We start from the raw sequence: 20,733 nt of genomic DNA on the forward strand, positions 1-20,733 counted from the left end.
AAGCTCCAACATGCTTGCATGCGTCGGCCTTGGTCACCTAATGACGGCTCTCCATGCTGCAAGATCTATTGCAGCCTCCCTGTTCAGTCCCTTAACCCTGAGGTCACACTTAATGACCTCGTCCCATGTCTTTCTCGGTCTACCCCTCATAACCCCACCCCCAATATAAACACCTCTCACCTTCTGCACCCAACTATCATCCCTCATCCTCTCCACATGCCCACACCATCTCAATCTACCTCTCTTCATCACAACACCAATACACTCCAGTCTCATCCTACCTCTCAACTCTTCCATTGTAAACCCAGCCCCCCCCGACCTTGCACACAGGGATGCACTGCACATCCACCTAATCACTGTCATTTTTGTACATCTGAGCCTGCAAATATCTTTCTCCTTTACTGGCCAGGTCTCACTACCATACAGCATTGCACTCCTAACACATGCTGCATACAAAGATCCCTTAGCACGTAGGAAGAGTCCTCTAAATGTCAGGAGAGGCAACAGCTCCCTGAACTTCTTCCAACCACTTCTCACCCTAGCCAAAGTGCTAGCTCCAGCCCCTCCTCCAGCACACAATATGTCTCCCAAATAACAAAACTCTTCCGCACACTCAAGAGACTCACCAGCAAGTTCAATCCTTTTCCGCATGACAATTTCCACCTGCTCTCATCGACACACAATAACCCATAAAATCAGGATTATCTCGGAGTCTACTTCTGATAACACTACATCTCTTGTGCAACCATTTATCACAAAAACTGCACAAGATGGAATTGCTTCCCATGCCCTTGTGGCAAACTGCACATGGCCACTCTCCCACGTCTTTGAGAGTACCGCCACCAACCCTATATGTCATCATTTTTGTTTTATCTCCATTTACCCTTAAGCCCTTGTGCCCCATACCATCTCTCCACTTCCTAAATCTCTCCTCTGCCTCCCTCTTGTTCTCTGCATTCAACACTAAATCATCAGCATACATCTCCCACGGGAGTCCGTTTCTGAAGTCACGTGAGAGGGTTTCAAGTACCATGATAAACAGCATGGGACTCAAAACTGATCCCTGATGTACACCAACGTTCACGGAAAACTCATCACTCAAATCTCCATTCACTCTTACCTGGGTGCGAGCACCCACATATATAGCCATAACCACCCTAACCAGCCACTCCTCCAAGCCAAGCTTTCTCACTGCCCACTTCACCACCTCTCTAGGGACTCTGTCAAAGGCCTTTTCCAAATCAACAAAAACAAAATACAGATCCCTTTTCTTCCCAATATATTTTTCTTGAAGCAGTCGAACAATGAATATGGCATCAGTGGTCTCCTTGCCTGGCATAAACCCAAACTGCATCTCATCAATATTCACTCTCTCTAATCATACCTTCTAGAACTTCCTCCATTACCTTCATTATCTGATCTAAAAGCTTTATACCTCTATAATTTCCTCTTTCCAGGGCATCACCCTTCCCTTTATACACATTTACAATTACACTCTTCAACCAATCATCTGGGACAACACACTCATATATAATCATATTTATCAGGTCAGTGACCAACCTCACCCCTGTATCTCCTGAGGCCTTCAACATTTCAGCAGTCAACCCAGACACACCTGCTGCCTTCCCCACCTGCATCCTGCCTATTGCCTCACTCACAGTAGCAGCATCAATCAAAGGCCAGGAGCCAAAGACTGGATCTGCTGGCTCCAAACCTTCCCTGTCCCAGTCAAACTCCTCATTCAACAACCAGCTATAATGCTCTCTCCATGCATCTTTAATATCCCCACTGTTCACCACTACCCTGCCTTCATCATTCTTCACACAATGCTCACCTATAATATCCCAATTACCCCTCTTCATCTGATTTGCCACCTTAAATCTCATATTTTTCCTTTCTCCATGATTTAGGTTATCAAGTAAAAGTGTATGACTCAGACTTCGTCCTGTATACCTCTCTTCTAACCCTATGCTTGGCAGCCAAGTATTCCTTCTTGTTACCATCCTTCTTCCATTCCCGGAAAAGCCTTCTGTTCTCCTTAACTGCAGCTTCTACATCCTCATCCCATCACCAAGTTACTTTATGTCTTGGTGGGCCTCATGTCCAACTGCATATTACATCAGTAACTCTCAAGAGATTGTTCTTGAGGGCTCTGTACTGTTCATTAACACCTCTGTCTATGGCTCCCTGTTCAGCCACTATTCTCCTCATTTCGCTGTAGAAGGCATCCCTTAATACTTGGTTTTCCAGCTTCCATATTTTCCTCCTAGGTACATAAGTCCTCTTTTTCATCACTTGTTCTTTAAGCACCATACCACAAATCAACAGTTTGTGCTGTTGCACACACTCCTCACTTCCTATAACTTTAACATCCCTCACTAACCTCCTATCAGCCCTCCTAACCATAAAATAATCTATCTGACTGCTATTTCCCCCAGACTCGTACGTAATTGGGGTAACCAATAACAGTGCAACAAAGAATGCAACCCTACCCCCCCTCCCCTGGTTTTTAAAAAAAAGATGCTTCCAAACTACCATCCCTGGGAAAGGCAGTCATATTGATCTCAACAAGCCCCTAGTGGTGTATGGATACTAAGCCATCTACCTCTGGTGCAGCCATGGTTTCACAACAGTATCTGTTTCATCTTACATTGCTTTTGCACATTTCCTGCTGTCTTTTGTCTTTTCTAAATGAAAGAGCAGTGGAGGAAGAGGAAAAAGTTGCTTTAGTGCTGGAATGGGGTTCAAATGAAAGAAGAAAAAAACTCTGAGAGTAAGAAGAACGTAAATATAATATTGAAGAGGAAAATGGAGGAGGTAAAACATGATCTTGGATGGAAAATGAATGTACTGTGCTATATACTACTCTGAAAATAAGAAACTTCCAGAAGTAGGTGTGCAAATGCAGAAGTGAAACTAGAAAGAACTGTGAAAGTGTCAGGGATGAAAGTGGAAGAATACCAACCAATGGATGTGATGCATGGAGCAGATAGAAAGAACATTTTGAAAAGTTGATAAATGGCAATTGTGAGAGCAGAGTGGCTGTAAACATGATTGGTTTTGGTCATATGCAGAAAAGGAATGCAGTGCCAGGAAATGTGACACTAGCATAAGTGAGGAATGCTGCAATGTGGCAGATGCTGAAGGAGTGTATGCAGAGAAAATTAAGTGTAGTGGTGAGAGTTTAATGAAGTGTTTGTTGGAGATAAGAAAGCTTGGATGAATGAATATGCACCAGCAGAGTGGAAAAAGGGCATGGCTGCACCCCTGCACATGAATAAGGGTAAACTAAGTGATCATAGGTCTCTTAAGTGCTGTAGGAATGGTATATGGAAGAATTATCAGGGAGAACCCCCACCAAAGGGAAACTACTTTCCAGTGCTGACTGGGGCTTAATGCATGGTCAGTGGGGTCTTCTATTTTAGTTGCCTGGCTGCATCATTAGGACTGATATCCATAGATCTTGTGGACCAAGTGCTCCCCCCTCATCATTAAGTAAGGGGGCCAACTAGTGGTGATGATGTCCTTCTAGCTGGTGCTGATGATGTCCTTCTGCCCTGGTCATCTTTGGGCAAGGATGCTGTCCCCACATGTTTGCTGTGTGTGGCATCCTGTGATTCTAAAGAGACACTATGCATACTGGTTGTGCAATGCCACATGAAGTACTCAGTGGATAACAATACACCTCTCTGGTTGCCTGGCCTGGTTAGACAGGCAACTTGGTGAGGCCTGACCAAGTCAATTGCCTGGTCGTTCTTTGGCTAGGGTCAATTGGGCAACATATGGCCTGGCACTCTACTGGTCCAGAGCTGCCATCTGGCTGTGTGGTAGTTGTCCATGTGTACTCTTCCCCTACCCCTGGGGCTCTCAGGTGTTCTATGACCTGTCATTTCACCTCCCCTTGTTGGGCTTCGTGGTGGGTGGGGAGCTGGGGAGTCAAGTCTCTTCTCGTTATTATATTATTATATAGCAGAATCCCCCTTCCTCCCCAAAAAAACTGATCCTTGTGTTGGACAGGCCCACAAGCCATTTACTGGTCATATTTCTCCTCCTGCTGACCCTAGACAATCCAGGGATCCTGAATCTCTTAACCCTGGAAGCCTGCTGGATCCCCACATGACTCCCCCATCCCAGGAGCTGCCAGTCCTTCCCCAGGCTTTAGGGCTTGTGGAGTGCTCACAGGACACTCCTAGCAATGCACTGAGCATAATTACACTTGAACCCTGCCAGGCTACTGAAATAAGGGTAAGAGGAGTTCTCGAGTGAGAGGCACCAGGCCTTAAGACAAGTTTCAATCCTACCACTGAGATGATTCCTGGTGTCTTTGTGCCAGGTGCCTATGAGAAATTCCTTGTCTCGAAGCTGGCTGATGGTACTTCTTTTAGAGATCAAAATATGTTTTAAGTCCACTCTGACCTGGTCAAGGCTTGTGGGATCATCCCCAAAGATTGTCCCATAGCAGATGGGTCTTTCCTTATTGAAGCCCAAGATGGAGATGAATGCACTCTCATCCATAACATCAAAGATTTGGCTTCCAAAGATGTGGTGGTCACTCATCATGTCACCCTGAACCAGACCTGGGGAGTTGCCTTCTCCATGGAGTTAACTGGATATATAGAGGAGGTCCTCCTGGAGGAGATGGCAAACCAGGGACTGGTGAAAGTCGAAAGAATGAAGAAGGAGGTAAATGGAATCTTGACAGACATAGCATGCTGTGGCACCAGCTGATCAGGGTGGTACACCCATGGAGAATGGGAATGTGGGAATGCTGGTGATAGGGAGAACTGGTGCTCCCGTTGCACTAACTACTGGACCATCCCCCTTTGTTAACCTTTTCAGTGTGACACTCACACGGTGAGTAGACCAGCATACTCTCCCAAACACTTTCCTCTAACTATCTCATGCACAACTACATGTGCTTTACATATCACACAAAGTATCCCACTATGTACAGGGGTTGATGCCAGCAAGGGCATGAAGCCACAAAACTTTGCCCCTGAACCTAGTGGCGGATCTATTGTGGGGAAGCATGACGAGGGGCTCCACCAGCACAGATTTTGGTGTGAGATGGGATGGGGTTCAACCTGTGCTAGAGGGTACTGGGCATTGTGGTTCCCAGGCTGCCGCTTCCGCCCAACAGAGAGGGGTCCAAACCTGGGAGTAGCACCCAATAAGGCTGCCCTATCAATGGGTACATAATGACGGGATTGTTACAGTGCCAAGGCCCACTGGGAGGGTGTCCCTGTAACTGCCCTGGCAGGGTGCCCCGCGGCCACTGTCACTGCCACTGGTCATGGTTGGTGGGCTATGGGTCCTAGGTCCCGCGCCTAGGCTTGGGACGGTGAGGGTGGGTGGGGCCTGCGATATGTTTCTCCCCATTATTTATTTTTACCAAATTATGACTAAGACACCTTTCACACGAGGCCATCGGTGGCCGCAACGGCCATACCACGTTGAGTACACCGCTTCCCGTCCGATCAGCGAAGTTAAGCAACGTTGGGTCTGGTTAGTACTTGGATGGGTGACCGCCTGGGAACACCAGATGCTGTTGGCATCCCTACGTGTCAAGTGGGGTTGGTGGAGGATTAGTGCCCCTCCCTGTAAAACAATTAACTCTAAGCCGTTGGCCACCCCGTTTGGGATACATGGCGTCTGGCAATGAATGAATGAATGAAAAGCTTTCACACGAGGCCATCGGTGGCCGCAACTGGTGGACCAGTGTGAAGGGGCTGCAACTAGTGTAGCCATATGAGAGCTCCGATTTGAGAAAATGCTTTACAGTGAGTGGTAGCAACCGCCAGTGGCAGACACTAGTTGCGTGAGCGAGCCACCACCAGGAGCTGGTTGCCGGCCGGGCAACCTCAGAGGCCTTGTATGAAGGGCTCCATTGAAAACTATGGGAGGCAACTAATTGCGGCCACTAATTGAGGCCACCGATGGCCTCATGTGAAAGAGGTCTAAAAAAGATCATCATCTAAGCAAGACTAAGGAAACTAAATCACCCATGGGGATCAGAGTGGCGTCGTGGAATGTGGGAAGTTTGAGAGAGGGAAGTACACTTAATCCTCGTAAACTGTGTTCATAAATAACGGATTCGTAAATCACGGTTAGGTGGCCATCAGACTGCCAGCAACCTTGAATCACTGTTGTCACGAAAATTGTGGACCTAGGCACCAAAGTGGGCCTTTTCCGAGGAGAACCGTAAACCGCGGCATTCAAACTGAAAATCGCGACCCAACAACCAATCACTAAGCGTCGCTGGTGGCTTATGTGCATACTAATGTAGCCATGTTGTTGCCGTTCTTGTCCCGCCAGTCAGCACACTACAGACCGTTGCCGTGGAGTACAAGAGTTACTTGCCTTTTTTGTGCAACTTCCCCCCACCTCCTACCTGCCATGGCCCCTCCCGACCCCCCGATGAAGCACTCTAAGCAGTATGGCATCGAGAGGCTGCCGCAGTTGTTATACAGTCAACGTTTGGAGCTCATTCGTCGTGCTGAGAGGGGAGAGAAGTTTTCAAAGCTGGCAAAAGAGTTTGGGAAGAACAAGTGCTGAGAGGTTCTAAGTTCTTCCCAACACCACCTCACTCCATTCACTTAAGCAATTTCATCGTAGGATTAAGGTGAGATCCCTTAACATGGCTTATTTCTATTTAATACATGCACTGAATATTCCTAAATTTGTATGTTTGTGTTTGATGGTGCCTAGATAGGTGTAGGCAGGTTGCTGTGGGGGTGGGTTGGCCAAAGTCCAGACCCAAATTAATTTTTGACATAAGAGTTATTATTCATAAATCACGGAATTCGTAAATCACGACAGTGGTCCAGTCCCAAATTGCCGCGATTTATGAGGATTGAGTGTACAGTAGTTGAGGCACTTAGCAGAAGGTGGGTGGATGTGGGATGTGTGCATGAAGTCAGGTATACAGAAGGATCAGCCAGAGTGATTGCTGGAGGGATGCAAGTTTCAAGTTGTTTTGGTGGGGTAGGGCAAATGGATATGGTGGTGTGGGTGTGTTGGTTGGGGAGAAATGCGTGGATTATATCATGAATGTAATGAAAGTCAGTGAAAGAATAATAGTAGTGAAAATTTTGTTCAGTAGGATAATGTATACATTTATGTCAGCATGCACACCACAGGCAGGCTTGGATGAGACAGAAAAGGACAGATTCTGGGATGACCTAATATGTGCAGTAAGTGGTATAGGGGATGATGAGATTGTAGTTTTGGGAGCGGACTTAAATGGTCATGTATGTCAATCAGCTAAAGGATATGAAGAAGTACATGGGGGATGTGCATATGGTACAAGAAATGAGGAAGGGGAGAGGATAGTTGAGTTTGGGGAGGCAATGAACATGACTGTGTGTAACACACATTTTGGGAAAAGAGAGAGTAGGTTGATTACACACAAGTCTGGGGGAAACTGCAGCCAGATAGACTATTTCATGGTCAGGAGGGCAGATAGGAGGTTAGTGAGGGATGTTAAAGTTATAGGGGGCAAGAGGTGTGCGTGGCAACACAAGTTATTGATATGTGACATGGTGCTTAAGCAGCAGATGATGAAAATGAGGACCTATGCACCTAGAAGGAAAATATGGAAGTTGAAAACCCAAGCAGTAAGGGATGCCTTCTACAGAAAGATGAAAAGAGTGGTGGATGAACTGAGAGAAGTTGAAAGAAGTGTTAATGAACACTATGAAGCCCTCAAGAACAACCTCTTGAAAGTTACAGATTCAGTGTCTGGATGGACAAGGGGTTCCCCCAAAACATCAAGTAACTTGGTAGTGGGATGAAGGTGTAGAAGCAACAGTTATGGAGAAAAGAAGGCCTTTCCCGGAGTGGAAAGAGGGTGGTAGCAGAGAGGCATACTGTACATGGCTGCCAAGTGTAGGGCTAGAAGAGAGGTTTACAGGGCAAAGTCTGAATCTCAGAGACTTTTACTTGATAACCTGTATAGTGGGGAAAGGAAGAATATGATGGTATATCAGATGAAGAGGGAGAATTGGGATATCATAAGAGAGCAGTGCGTAAAGAATGATGAAAGAAAGGTGGTGGTGAAAGCCTGGAGAGAACACTAAAACCGACTGTTAAATGAAGAGATTGACTGAGATAGGGACAGTTTGGAGACAGCTGATCCAGTGTTTGGCCCTTGACCTTTGATGTTGGCTCTGTGAGCAGGGCAATAGGCAGGATGCAGGTGGGGAAGGCAATAGGTGTGTCTGGGTTGACTGCAGAATTGTTGAAAACTTCAGGAAATATAGGAGTAGGGTTTGTCACTGATTTGATAAATATAATTATAAATGAGTGTGTTGTGGAGCCTAGTGGTTTAGTAGGTAATTATGGCACTCCAATCTGAATGAGCTGATGTAGGTTTATATTCAAGGAGGGGTTGGGGTTTATTGTTCACGTAATGCCACTCAGGGATGAGAGAGGCTGGCCATTCTCATCTTAAATGTCAAGACTAATTTGCCTAGCCCAGGGCTCCTATGTTCCTCATGGGGCAACACAGGCTTTGATGATGAATGAATGAATGTGTTGTCCCTGATGATTGGATGAAGTGTGTAATTGTAAATGTTTACTAGGGGATGGGTGATGCCCTGGAAAGAGGAAATTACAGAGCCATAATGCATTTGGACCAGATAATGAAGGTAATGGAGAGAGTTCTAGAAGGTATGATTGGAGAAAGAGTGGATATTGATGAGATGAAGTTTGGGTTTATGCCAGGCAAAGGAACTACTGAAGCCATATTCATTGTTCGACAGCTTCAGGAAAAATATATAGGAAAGAAACGGGAACTGTACTTTGTTTCTGTTTATTTGGTGAAAGCCTTTGACAGAGTCCCTAGAGAGGTGGTGATGTGGGCAATGAGAAAGCCTGGGATCGAGGAGTGGCAGGTTAGGGTGGTTATGACCTCGTATGTGAGTGCTCGAACGCAGGTAAGGGTGAATGGAGTTTTGAGTGAGGAGTTTTCCGTGAATGTTGGTGTGCATCGAGGGTCAGTCTTGATCCCCTTGTTGTTTATTATGGTACCTGAAGCCCTCTCATGTGACCTCGGAAATGGATTCCCACGGGAGATGTTTTATGCTGATGATTTGGTGTTGATTGCAGAGAATGAAAGGGAGGCAGAGGAAAGATTTAGGAAATGGAGAGATGGTATGAGGTAAATGGGCTTAAGAGTAAATGCAGATAAAACAAATGAAATGATATCTAGGGATATGGGCAGTACTCTCATAGAAGAGGGGGAATGGCCACATGCGATTTGTCACAAGGGCGTAGGAAGTTTTTCCATCTTGTGCAGTGTTTGTGATAAGTGGGTGCATGACGTAGTGGTATTAGAGGTAGACTGAAAGATAACAAAGATTTCATACGTGCGGTGTGTTGAGGAGAGCATGTGGAGATTGCCAGGCATGAAAGGATTAAACTTGCAGGTGAGTCTTTTGAGTGTGTGGAAGAGTTTTGTTATTTGGGAGACATGTCACACGCTGGAGATGGGGCTGGAGCTAGCTCTGTGGCAAGAGTGAGGAGTGGTTGGAAGAAGTTCAGGGAGCTGTTGCCTCTCCTGACACTGATAGGGCTCTCCCTTCATGCTAAGGGATCTTTGTACGTGGCACGTGTTAGGAGCGTAATGCTGTATGGTTATGAGACCAGGGCAGTAAAGGAAGAGGATAATTGCAGGCTCAAACGTACAGAAATGGCAATGATTAGGTGGATGTGCAGTGCATCCCTGAGTGCAAGGTCTCGCAGGGCTAAGTTTACAATGGAAGAGTTGAGAGGTAGGATGGGGCTGGAGTGTTTTGCTGTTGTGATGAGGAGGGGTAGTTTGAGATTTGTCTGGGTATGTCGGGAGGATAGGGGATGGTAATTAGGTGCAGAAAGTGAGAAGTGTTAATGCTGGGGGTAGGGTTGCAAAAGATAGACTGAAAAAGACCTGGGATGAGGTAACTGAGTGTGACCTCAGGGATAAGAGACTAAACAGGGATACTGTCAAAGATCGAGCAGCATGGACAGCCACAATTAGATGACCATGGCTGACACATGCAAGCATGTTGGAGCCTTCAAAAACAAAACAAAACAAAACGAACACCAACTTTTTATTTTGACATTTGACTGAGTGATACTGTCTGATGTCCTCAATGCAGCTTTCTACCATCTTTGAGTTAAGGCCTATGCGACAAGGATGAGGAGGTGCTTCCATTGCCAGAGGTTTGAGCATGTCAGTCACCCCTGTCACAGAAAATTGTAGGGTCTTCCACAAGTGTATGTCAACTGTGTTTATGACTATCATGGCAAGATTGATTGTCCAAATCACCCCTCGTGTGTGAACTGCTGTGGTGCTCATCCAGGTTCATCAACCCAATGTGGCCATTAGAAATCTGAGACAGAGATCGTATCAGTTCAAACCCTTGAGTGTCTTTCTTTTACAGAGGCAAAGGACAAGGGTCAGGGGGCTGTTCATCTGCCCTGGGGTTACCTTTGCAAAAGCCCTGCCATGCTTCCAAAAGCACAGCAGTAAAATAAAACAAATCCTATTGCTCCACCTGGCTCTGAATGCACTCAATCACTGCAGGCTTTCTAGTCAGGGGGGCCTCTGTGATGGTCACAACCAGGGGAGACCGCCTCCTCCACAGGGAGATCACCCATAAGTGGTGCTGTCTCCCCATTTCCATGTGTCCCTGCACATGGAAGGCTGCATTCACAGCACAGGCAAGGATGTCAACAGGTAGAAGCATGCTGCCATGTCGTGTGTCCTCCATGACCAACTTTAGAAGCAAGAAGGTTGCTCCTGCCCCTAGTGATGAGGTTGTTGTTCACGAAAATAATGTGGCTGCCCCTGTTAGGGCTACAACCATGAAGGCTACCAAGCCTAGACTGACCACCATCACCAGTCACCCCTGCTTTGTCACCTTCTGATGGTAGGTGACAGCTAGAGGGAGGTTAGAGGAAACAGCAGTATGATGCTGCTGCACAAACATTATCGGCAAAAAAGAAGCCAACTGTTGGGCCCTCTGGGTCACCATTTGCACCCACCAACAGTGGCTCCAAGCAAAGGGTCCTCCATTTAGTGAAAGATGGGGTTGCCCCAAAAGCTGACTCCAAATTATAAAAAACATTCTTAACCGTACAGTGGAACTGTAGAAGTAACTGGGAAGAGTTTCAATTGCTCTTAGCTAATACTCATCCAGACTATGTTTGTCTGCAGGAGACTTTGTTGGGGAACCAGATATTTTTCCCATCTAGGGGATATTCTGAAAAATTCTCACCCCCACATTTTGCAGATGGTCATCAGGGCAGTTGTGCCATCTTCTGCTGCTCTGATGTGCCTTTCACATCATTCTCCCTGCAGTCTCTCCTGCAGGCAGTGGCAGTTCAGCTGCACCTGGGAAGGAGGTACACAGTGTGTAACATTTATCTCCCACCAAATACTGTTGTCCTTTGAGAGGACCTTGATGGATTGGATTGATGCCAGCCCCAGCTGTTCATTCTCCTTGGGGATATGTACAGATGACCTCCTTTATGGGGGGATGTGATATTCAATCCATCAGGAAACTTGCTGGTGTCAGCAGTGTATGACTAGGACCTCTGTGTCCTCAACACAGGGGATCCTACACATTTACAAATACACACTGGTACCCTATGAGCTACTGACCTCATCCTGTCTTCACCTGACTTGTTTTCATTTCGTTTTCATTTTAAAAGGCTCCAACATGCTTGCGTGTGTCGACCTTGGTCACCTAATGGCGGCTCTCCATGCTGCACGATCCATTGCAGCCTCCCTGTTCAGTCCCTTAACCCTGAGGTCACACTTAATGACCTCGTCCCACGTCTTTCTCTGTCTACCCCTCGTAACCCCACCCCCAATATTAACACTTCTCACCTTTCTCACCCAATTACCATCCCCCATCCTCTCCACATTTTTTTTTTTTTTTTTTATGCGAGGAAGAAGGAACCAAAGGCCATGAGCCCGCAGTAACAGTTCCCTCCAAGAGAAAATCAAAATACAACAGAGAACCAAATTCAAGATCCGATCATTTTGAGATGCCTGGACACACTACGTTTGAAAGACTGGAGATCATAGGCAGCAGGAAATACAGACAGAGGGAGACAGTTCCAGAGCTGACCTGTTGCATAAATGAAAGACTGGGAGTAACGGTTAACTCTTGCATTAGAGAGCTGGACAGAAAAGGGATGAGAGTTTGCTGCCAGATGGGTGCTACGCGCCCGTCGTAGAGGTGGAGGAATGCAAGCAGACAGTTCAGAGGAGCAGTGACCATTAAAGTAGCGATAGAAAAGAGATAAAGATGCAACAGTGCGGCGAAGAGACAGAGGTTGAAGGGAGTCAGTAAGAGGAGGAGAGTTAATGAGACGAAAAGCCTTTGACTCCACCCTATTGAGAAGAGATGTATGTGGGGAGCCTCCCCACACATAAGAGTTGTACTCCACACAGGGGCGGATAAAACCCCTGTATAGAGTCAACAATTGTGCAGGGGTAAAGAAAGAGCGGAGTCGGCTTAGCACACCCAATCTCTTGGAAGCAGATTTTACAAGAGATGTAATATGATCTTTCCAAGATAAGTCCCGAGTAAATGAAACCCCAAGCATGTTCAAGGATGATGCAGGATTAAGCTGAATATTATTAAACATTAGTGGGTATACCTGTGGAAGATTTTGTCGGGTTGATAGGTGTAAGAACCGAGTCTTAGATGCATTAAAGACAACCATATTATTTTTACCCCAGTCAGAGATATAAGCCAAGTCAGACATTAGGTGTGCCATAGCCTCATCCCTTGTTTCTTGAAGTAACTGTTGAGATGGGCGTTGCGGGAACCGAATGGAAAGGTGAAGGGTGGAGTCATCAGCGTATGAGTGGATAGGGTTAGATGTACAGCTTAGAAGATCATTGATGAATAAAAGGAAGAGAGATGGTGATAGGACAGAGCCCTGAGGAACGCCACTGTCGATAGATCTAGGAGAAGAACGATGGCCGTCTACAACAGCGGCTATAGAACGACCAGAAAGGAAGCTAGCGATGAAGGCACAGATAGAAGGATAGAAACTGTAGGAGGGCAGTTTGGAAATTAAAGATTTATGCCAGACTCGATCGAAAGCCTTTGAGATGTCAAGTGCAATGGCAAAGCTTTCGCCAAAGTCCCGAAAGGAGGATGACCAGTGTGGTAAGACTACATATTATATTTACAAATCATAATAGATAGATAGATAAATAGATAGATAGAAGCAGGGAGTCAGATGATGAGAAGGTGTTGTGTCTGCGAGAATCGAGCAATGCTAAACATGCTTACACTGAGGAAAGCTGACGACAGCGGTCAGTAAGGAGATGATGCAATTAGCTGTCAGCAGTCCTCTCGTGAACAAAGACCTAGTCCATCCACGAGGAACACACGTGACACACCCCTGCTACACCAGAATTTAGGAAAGAGAGCTCAGACGGAGATTAGCCACAGAACAGGCAAGAGAGAAGTAGACAGGCCTCAGAGGAGGCAGGTCGAAGGGGAGCAGGGCTTAGCAACTCAGAGAGAGAGAGAGAGAGAGAGGGAGCGAGACTCTATATTCCGCTCTGTGTGAGAGACTTGTTAATATTCCCAAGACAAATGTCATTTATGACATTTGGTAGCAGCGAACGTATTCGAACCTCGTCTACGAATCAACATTAAATTCCTACAAAATATCAAGATTGAAAACAAGAATATCTCTCTCAACCAACAACACAACCAGCTCCTGATGCTTCTCTCCATCCAGCCCCCTCCGTCTCCCAGATCATCATGCTGATGCAGAGGTCAAGAGATCACACGATGCCTTGCAAGTAGCTTAACGACAGACCAGCAAATCTGCGGACATCGTCTCCGAATTAAAAGCAAATTTCTACAAAAGCAACCGAGACTCTACAAGATTAGCTTCAGTTCTACATTGAATCCTACAAAATGCAGCCTACAATGCAAATAGTCTACAAGTCTACAAAAAACTCTATAATCTTCACGTAACTTCAAGCAGCAACAAGAAGAATATAAAACAAAGCAAGTAAAGAAGAGGAAAAAGGACCACAAATACCTCGAGGAAGAACAACAAAACAAACGAAGAGTGAGACACGACTCATAACCACCAGACCTCACCCTCCTCTCTCTGCTACATCCACTCAACCCCCAACGCTTACGCAGGAGTGCAGAGGTCAATACACGCAGCAAAACACCAAGTCCATATTTACAACTCATCTTACTCACTCGTCTTCACTCAAGTTACTCATCGCTACTCATTCACTCACCACAGCTACCAGTGTGGGAAGCCGACGTCACCCTGTGCTGAGACGACAACATGTTAATCAACCCGCGAAGGACAACGCTATCACCACGTGCAACACCACTCACACCATTTCCACCACGGTAAAAATTAGTGAGTTACATAGTTACTTCATTCATACAATTCACAGTGATAGACAATAAGCTTCCGCACAAACATATAAAACGTGCTGTATAGTTACTGCTTAAATACACATACTTACTTCAGTTATCAGCATAACTCAAACATTAAATAATCACCAACAATAAATATAACATTTATTTACTACCAACGAGTATTACCATTTATACCTACATAAAATACGTGTTTCATACATACAGCTATACATTATTACATCTACAAAGTAATAAAGAAAATATACCATCACAGTTACTCAGTGAGCGATTAAAAGAACTGTGTTAAAAATTTATTAATTAAAGCTACCTAGTGGAAACAGACAAATTAAGTTACAAGGTAAACTAGAGAAAAGAAAAAAAATGGACAACACAAATGACGTTAGCAAGAGTGAACATCTTCAACACAATCGTGAAGACAATGATTTCCACACAGTGCTGACACACATATTACCCACGATAGGTACAGGTGAACAATTGGTCAGTGTGTATAGTTAATACTGTATATAGTGTATATATTTTTTATATAAAATAACAAAATATGGGACTATATAATATCATTTTCAATAATATCTGTGCAATATAAACTAAACTTTAAAAAAAAAGTACCCCAAGGAAATTAGCCAGTAATTATGCAACCATGAACATGGAAAAGCGTACCCAAGCGAAGAAAAACAAACTATAGAAAATCAATACATACAAAAAAAAAAAAAAGAAAAAAGAAAGAAAGAAAAAGTAAGAAAGAAAAAAGAGAAATAGAGTAAGATCACATAACAAACAAATGAAAATAAGTGTAAGTGTTACTACATAAGTCAAAATACCACATAAACTACAAACAAAAAAGCAAATTGTTGTCTCCACAAACAAGTGGCACGACACATCATCACTATCATCGACCGCAGCATATGTTAGGACTACAATTATTACAATTATGTAACTCCATATTATAATTATGTAACGACAAACGATTGCATTATGTTACACTAACTACAATTATGTAACTACAAATGATATGTAACAATTATGTAACGACAAACGATTGCATTATGTTACACTAACTACAATTATGTACCTACAAACGATATGTAACAATTATGTAACGACAAACGATTGCATTATGTTACACTTTGCCAATTATGTAACAGTTGCATTAACAAGATGTAACTTTTATGTAACTTTAAGTACAATTATGTAACTACAAACAATATGTACCATTTATGTAACAGTTACATTAACAAGATGTAACTTTTATGTAACTTTAAGTACAATTATGTAACTACAAACAATATGTACCATTTATGTAACAGTTACATTAACAAGATGTAACTTTTATGTAACTTTAAGTACAATTATGTAACTACAAACAATATGTACCATTATGTAACAGTTGCATTAACAAGATGTAACTTTATGTAACTTTAACTACAATTATAAGGCCAAGACACTTATAACAGTTGCATTAACAAAATGTAACTACAATTATAAGGCCAACACAATTATGCATTAACACAATATTTTGTAACAATTCATAAAATGTTACAATTATGTAGTACCACAATGTTAGTACAATATTATAAGTCATACAACTATAGCACAATTCTGTATTACCAGTATCATCATACAAGTTAGGTGAAGTATTAGACATTACTAAAGTGATAACTCTATGTAATGTATAACCTAGCAGTATTACCATTGCACAATTATATGCGTACGTCTGTTGTACATGCACGTCATACAAAGTGTTATACAACAACCATTGCATTTATTCAAATATGTATACAACTTGTTTAAAATGTAATATTACTGAATAATCACTATTTACTATGAATATTATATGTATACAATATTCATACAATTATGTTACTTTACAATATTATATATTTCACTTAATTAGCTTATAAGTTCATTATAATGTGTATGTAGTATGTATTAATATATTAGGACTATTAAATGTCGATGGTACGCCATTTTTGCGCGGCTGAGCAGTGTGGTAAGACTACATATTATATTTACAAATCATAATAGATAGATAGATAAATAGATAGATAGAAGCAGGGAGTCAGATGATGAGAAGGTGTTGTGTCTGCGAGAATCGAGCAATGCTAAACATGCTTACACTGAGGAAAGCTGACGACAGCGGCCAGTAAGGAGATGATGCAATTAGCTGTCAGCAGTCCTCTCGTGAACAAAGACCTAGTCCATCCACGAGGAACACACGTGACACACCCCTGCTACACCAGAATTTAGGAAAGAGAGCTCAGACGGAGATTAGCCACAGAACAGGCAAGAGAGAAGTAGACAGGCCTCAGAGGAGACAGGTGACGGGAGAAGGGCTTGGCAATTTGAGAGAGAGAGAGGCAGATAGCGAGACAGGGAGGTAGCTACCCGGGACTTATACTCGTCCGTGTGAGAGACTTGTTAATATTTCCAAGACAAATAAAAATAGTCCCATACTATTCTTTACCTCTCCTGTCACTACATGACAAATGGGGAAGCTACTACAAGATATAAAAGCCGCTCGACCACAAGTCTAAAATATATATATAAAACTCCACTACAAGTAACTACAAATGTCATTTATGACACCAGGAGTCTGAAAGGTAGGTGAGAAGATCGCCAGTGGAGCGTCCCTGACGGAACCCATACTGATGATCGGAAAGAAGGTTGTGATAGGAAAGATGCCTTAAAATTTTTCTATTAAGAATTGACTCGAAAACTTTTGAAATACAGGACGTTAAAGCAATTGGACGATAGTTGGAGGGTTGGGAGTGGTCACCCTTCTTTGGGACTGGCTGAATGAGAGCAAACTTCCAGCAAGAAGGAAAGGTACAAGTTGACAGACAAAGGCGAAATAGTTTGCCTAGGCAGGGTGTAAGCACAGAAGCACAGTTCTTGAGAACAACAGGAGGGACCTCATCAGGCCCATATGCCTTGTTAGTACTGAGGCCAGTGATGGCAGAAAATACATCAGCTGAAGAAATTTTAATGTCAGCCATGAGGAAGTCAGAGGGGGGAAGTGATGGAGGAACAGAACCGGAATCGTCTAAGGTGGAATTGGAGGAGAAAGTCTGTGCGAAGAGATCTGCTTTATCAGTAGAAGAAATAGCTACAGAACCATCAGAGTAGAAAAGAGGAGGGAAGGATGATGAGGTAAAGTTGTTAGAAAGATTTTTGGCAAGGTGCCAGAAGGAGCGGGAAGAATTCGAGTTGGAGAGTTGAGAGCATTTAGTATGGATGAAATTATTTTTAGTAGAGCGAAGAACAGACTTAGCACGATTCTGGGCAGAAACGTAAAGATTATGTGATTCAGGGATGGGTTGGCTCCGGTACCTTTTGTAAGCCTTCTCCTTGTTGCGGACAGCATTAGAACAAGCGTGATTAAACCAAGGCTTTCTTGCGTTAGTCAAAGGATATGAGAAAGGAATGTATGCTTCCATGCCCGAGAGAATAACCTCCGTAATGCGCAAGGCACACTCAGATGGCTCACGGCCATGGAAGCAATAATCATTCCAGGGAAAATCAAAGAAGTACTGCCTGAGGGCCACCCAGTCCGTGGCTCCAAAATGCCACAGACGACGTTTCCCTGGAGGGTCCACAGGCCGTACCGGAGTGATAGGACAGGTTAAGGTAATAAGGTTGTGATCGGAGGAGCCCAACGGAGAGAAAAGATTAACAGAGTAAGCAGGAGGATTAGTTGTGAGGAAGAGGTCAAGTATGTTGGAGCTCTCTCCAAGGCGGTCAGGGATACGGGTAGGGTGCTGTACAAGCTGCTCTAGGTCATTAAGGATAGAAAAGATGTAGGCTTGTTCACCAGGTGGATCCGTGAAAGGAGAGGAGAGCCAAAGGTGGTGGTGAACATTGAAATCTCCAAGAATGGAGATTTCAGAGAAAGGAGAAATGGACAGAATGTGTTCCATCGTAGAAGTAAGATAGTCGAAGAATTTTTGATAGTCAGTAGAATTAGGGGATAAGCAAACGGCACAGATATATTTAGTCAGAGAATGACAGGAAAGCCGAAGCCAGAATGTGGAGAATTCAGAAGAATCAAGTTCAGGAACACGAGAGCAAGATAAGTCGTTGCGTATGTATACACAACAGCCACCTTTGGCTTTGAAATGAGTATAGAGAAAGTAGGAGGATACAGAAAAGGGTTTGCTGTCAGTTGCCTCAGACAGCTGAGTCTCTGTTAGAAAAAGAAGGTGAGGTTTAGAGGAGGAGAGGTGGTGCTCAACAGAGCAAAAGTTAGAGGAAAGGCCGCGAATGTTGCAGAAATGAAGAAGAAGAGAGTCAGAGAGTGGTTCCAGGCACCTCGAGTTGTCACCGGGAGAGGGGCAGATGGCGGGGACATTTATGGTCCCCCCCCCCCTGGGGACTCCGAGGCTGGGTGAATTGACGCCATTTTTGGTGAATTTTGAATAGGAAGTGTAGTGTGTACTGTGCATGTAGTTTGGTGAAGATAGTTAGAGAAATTTGTACTGGAGAGCATGCTGGCCTACTCTCTGTGTAACTGAGACACTGAAAAAGTTCAGCAAAGGGGGATGGTCAGGAACTAGTGCTGAGGGCTGATGAAACGGGAGCTCCAGCACTCCCTGTCATCAGCTTTCCATCCACCTCGGGAGTACTGCCCTGCTCAACTCTTCCATCGTGAACTCAGCCCCCCCAGGCCTTGGATGCAGGGACACACTACACATCCACCTAATCATTGTCATTTCTGTACATCTGAGCCGGCGAATATCCTCCTCCTTCACTGCCCAGGTCTCACTACTATACAGCATTACACTCCTAACAGATGCTGCATACAAAGGCCCCTTAGCACGTTGGGAGAGTCCTCTCAATGTCAAGAGAGGCAAGAGCTCCATGAACTTCTTCCAACCAATTCTCACCCTAGCCACAGAGTTAGCTCCAACCCCACCTCCGGCACACAACATGTCTCAAAAATAACAAAACTCTTCCACACACTCAAGAGATTCACCAGCAAGTTCAATCCTTTCATGTCTGACAATCTCCACCTGCTCACCCCGACACACCATACACATAAAATCAGCATAATCTCGCAGTCTACCTCTGATACCACTACATCTCTTATGCACCCATTTATCACACACACCGCACAAGATGGAATTGCTTCCCATGCCCTTGTGGCAAACTGCACATGGCCACTCTCCCTCGTCTTTGACAGTACCGCCACCAACCCTAGATATCACTTTTGTTTTATCTGCATTTACCCTTAAACCCTTGTGCCCCATACCATCTCTCCACTTCCTAAACCTTTCCTCCGCCTCCCTTTCGTTCTCTGCAATCAACACCAAATCATCAGCATACAACAACTCGCACGGGAGTCCATTTCTAAAGTCACATGAAAGGGCTTCAAGTACCACGATAAACAACACGGGACTTAAGACTGACCCCTGATGCACACCAACATTCATGGAAAACTCATCACTCAAATCTCCATTCACTCTTACCTGGGTGTGAGCACCCACATACATAGCCATAGCCACCCTAACCAGCCACTCCTCCAAGCCAAGCTTTCTCATTGCCCACTTCACCACCTCTCTAGGGACTCTGTCAAAGGCCTTTTCCAAATCAACAAAAACAAAATAAAGATCCCTTCTCCTACCAATATATTTTTCCTGAAGCTGACGAACAATGAATATAGCATCAGTGGTCCCCCTACCTGGCATAAACCCAAACTGCATCTCACCAATATTCACTCTTTCTCTAATCATACCCTCCAGAGCTCTCTCCATTACCTTCCTTATCTGATCTAAAAGCTTTATACTTCTATAATTTCTTCTTTCCAGGGCATCACTCTTCCCTTTATGCACATTTACAATTACACTCTTCAGCCAATCATCTGGGACAACACACTCATAAATAATCCTATTTATCAGGTCAGTGACAAAACTCACCCCTATATCGCCTGAGGCCTTCAACATTTCGGCAGTCAACTCAGACACACCTGCTGCCTTCCCCACCCTCATCCTGCCTATTGCCTCACTCACAGTAGCAGTATCAAAGGCCAAGGGCCAGACACTGGATCTGCTGGTTCCAAACCTTCCCTGTCCCAGTCAAACTCCTCATTCAACAACCAGTTATAATGCTCTCTCCATGCATCTTTAATATCCTCACTGTTCACCACTACCCTTCCTTCATCATTCTTCACACACTGCTCACCTATAATATCCCGATTATCCCTCTTCACTTGACCTGCCACCCTAAATATCATATTTTTCCTTTCTCCATGATTTAGGTTATCAAGCAATAGTCTCTGTGACTCAGACTTTGCCCTGTATACCTCTCTTCTAGC

The 20,733-nt window shown here is 44.3% G+C and overlaps 1 protein-coding gene and 1 non-coding gene across 3 annotated transcripts in view; one reads left to right on the plus strand and one right to left on the minus strand.

Moving 5' to 3' along the window:
* The window catches only part of LOC145396518 (inter-alpha-trypsin inhibitor heavy chain H3-like), a 526,567-nt gene that overhangs the window by 222,043 nt on the left and 283,791 nt on the right, over positions 1 to 20,733 (minus strand). The gene's annotated exons all lie outside the window — the stretch shown is intronic.
* On the plus strand, positions 5,436 to 5,554 carry LOC145396651 (5S ribosomal RNA). Its single transcript, XR_013896811.1, has one exon. It is a non-coding gene; the product is annotated as a 5S ribosomal RNA (ribosomal RNA).

The sequence above is a fragment of the Coenobita brevimanus genome, chromosome 38, assembly GCF_032717465.1.
Source record: "Coenobita brevimanus isolate Jiangsu-jjx chromosome 38, ASM3271746v2, whole genome shotgun sequence".
Taxonomy (NCBI): Eukaryota; Metazoa; Arthropoda; class Malacostraca; order Decapoda; family Coenobitidae; genus Coenobita; species Coenobita brevimanus.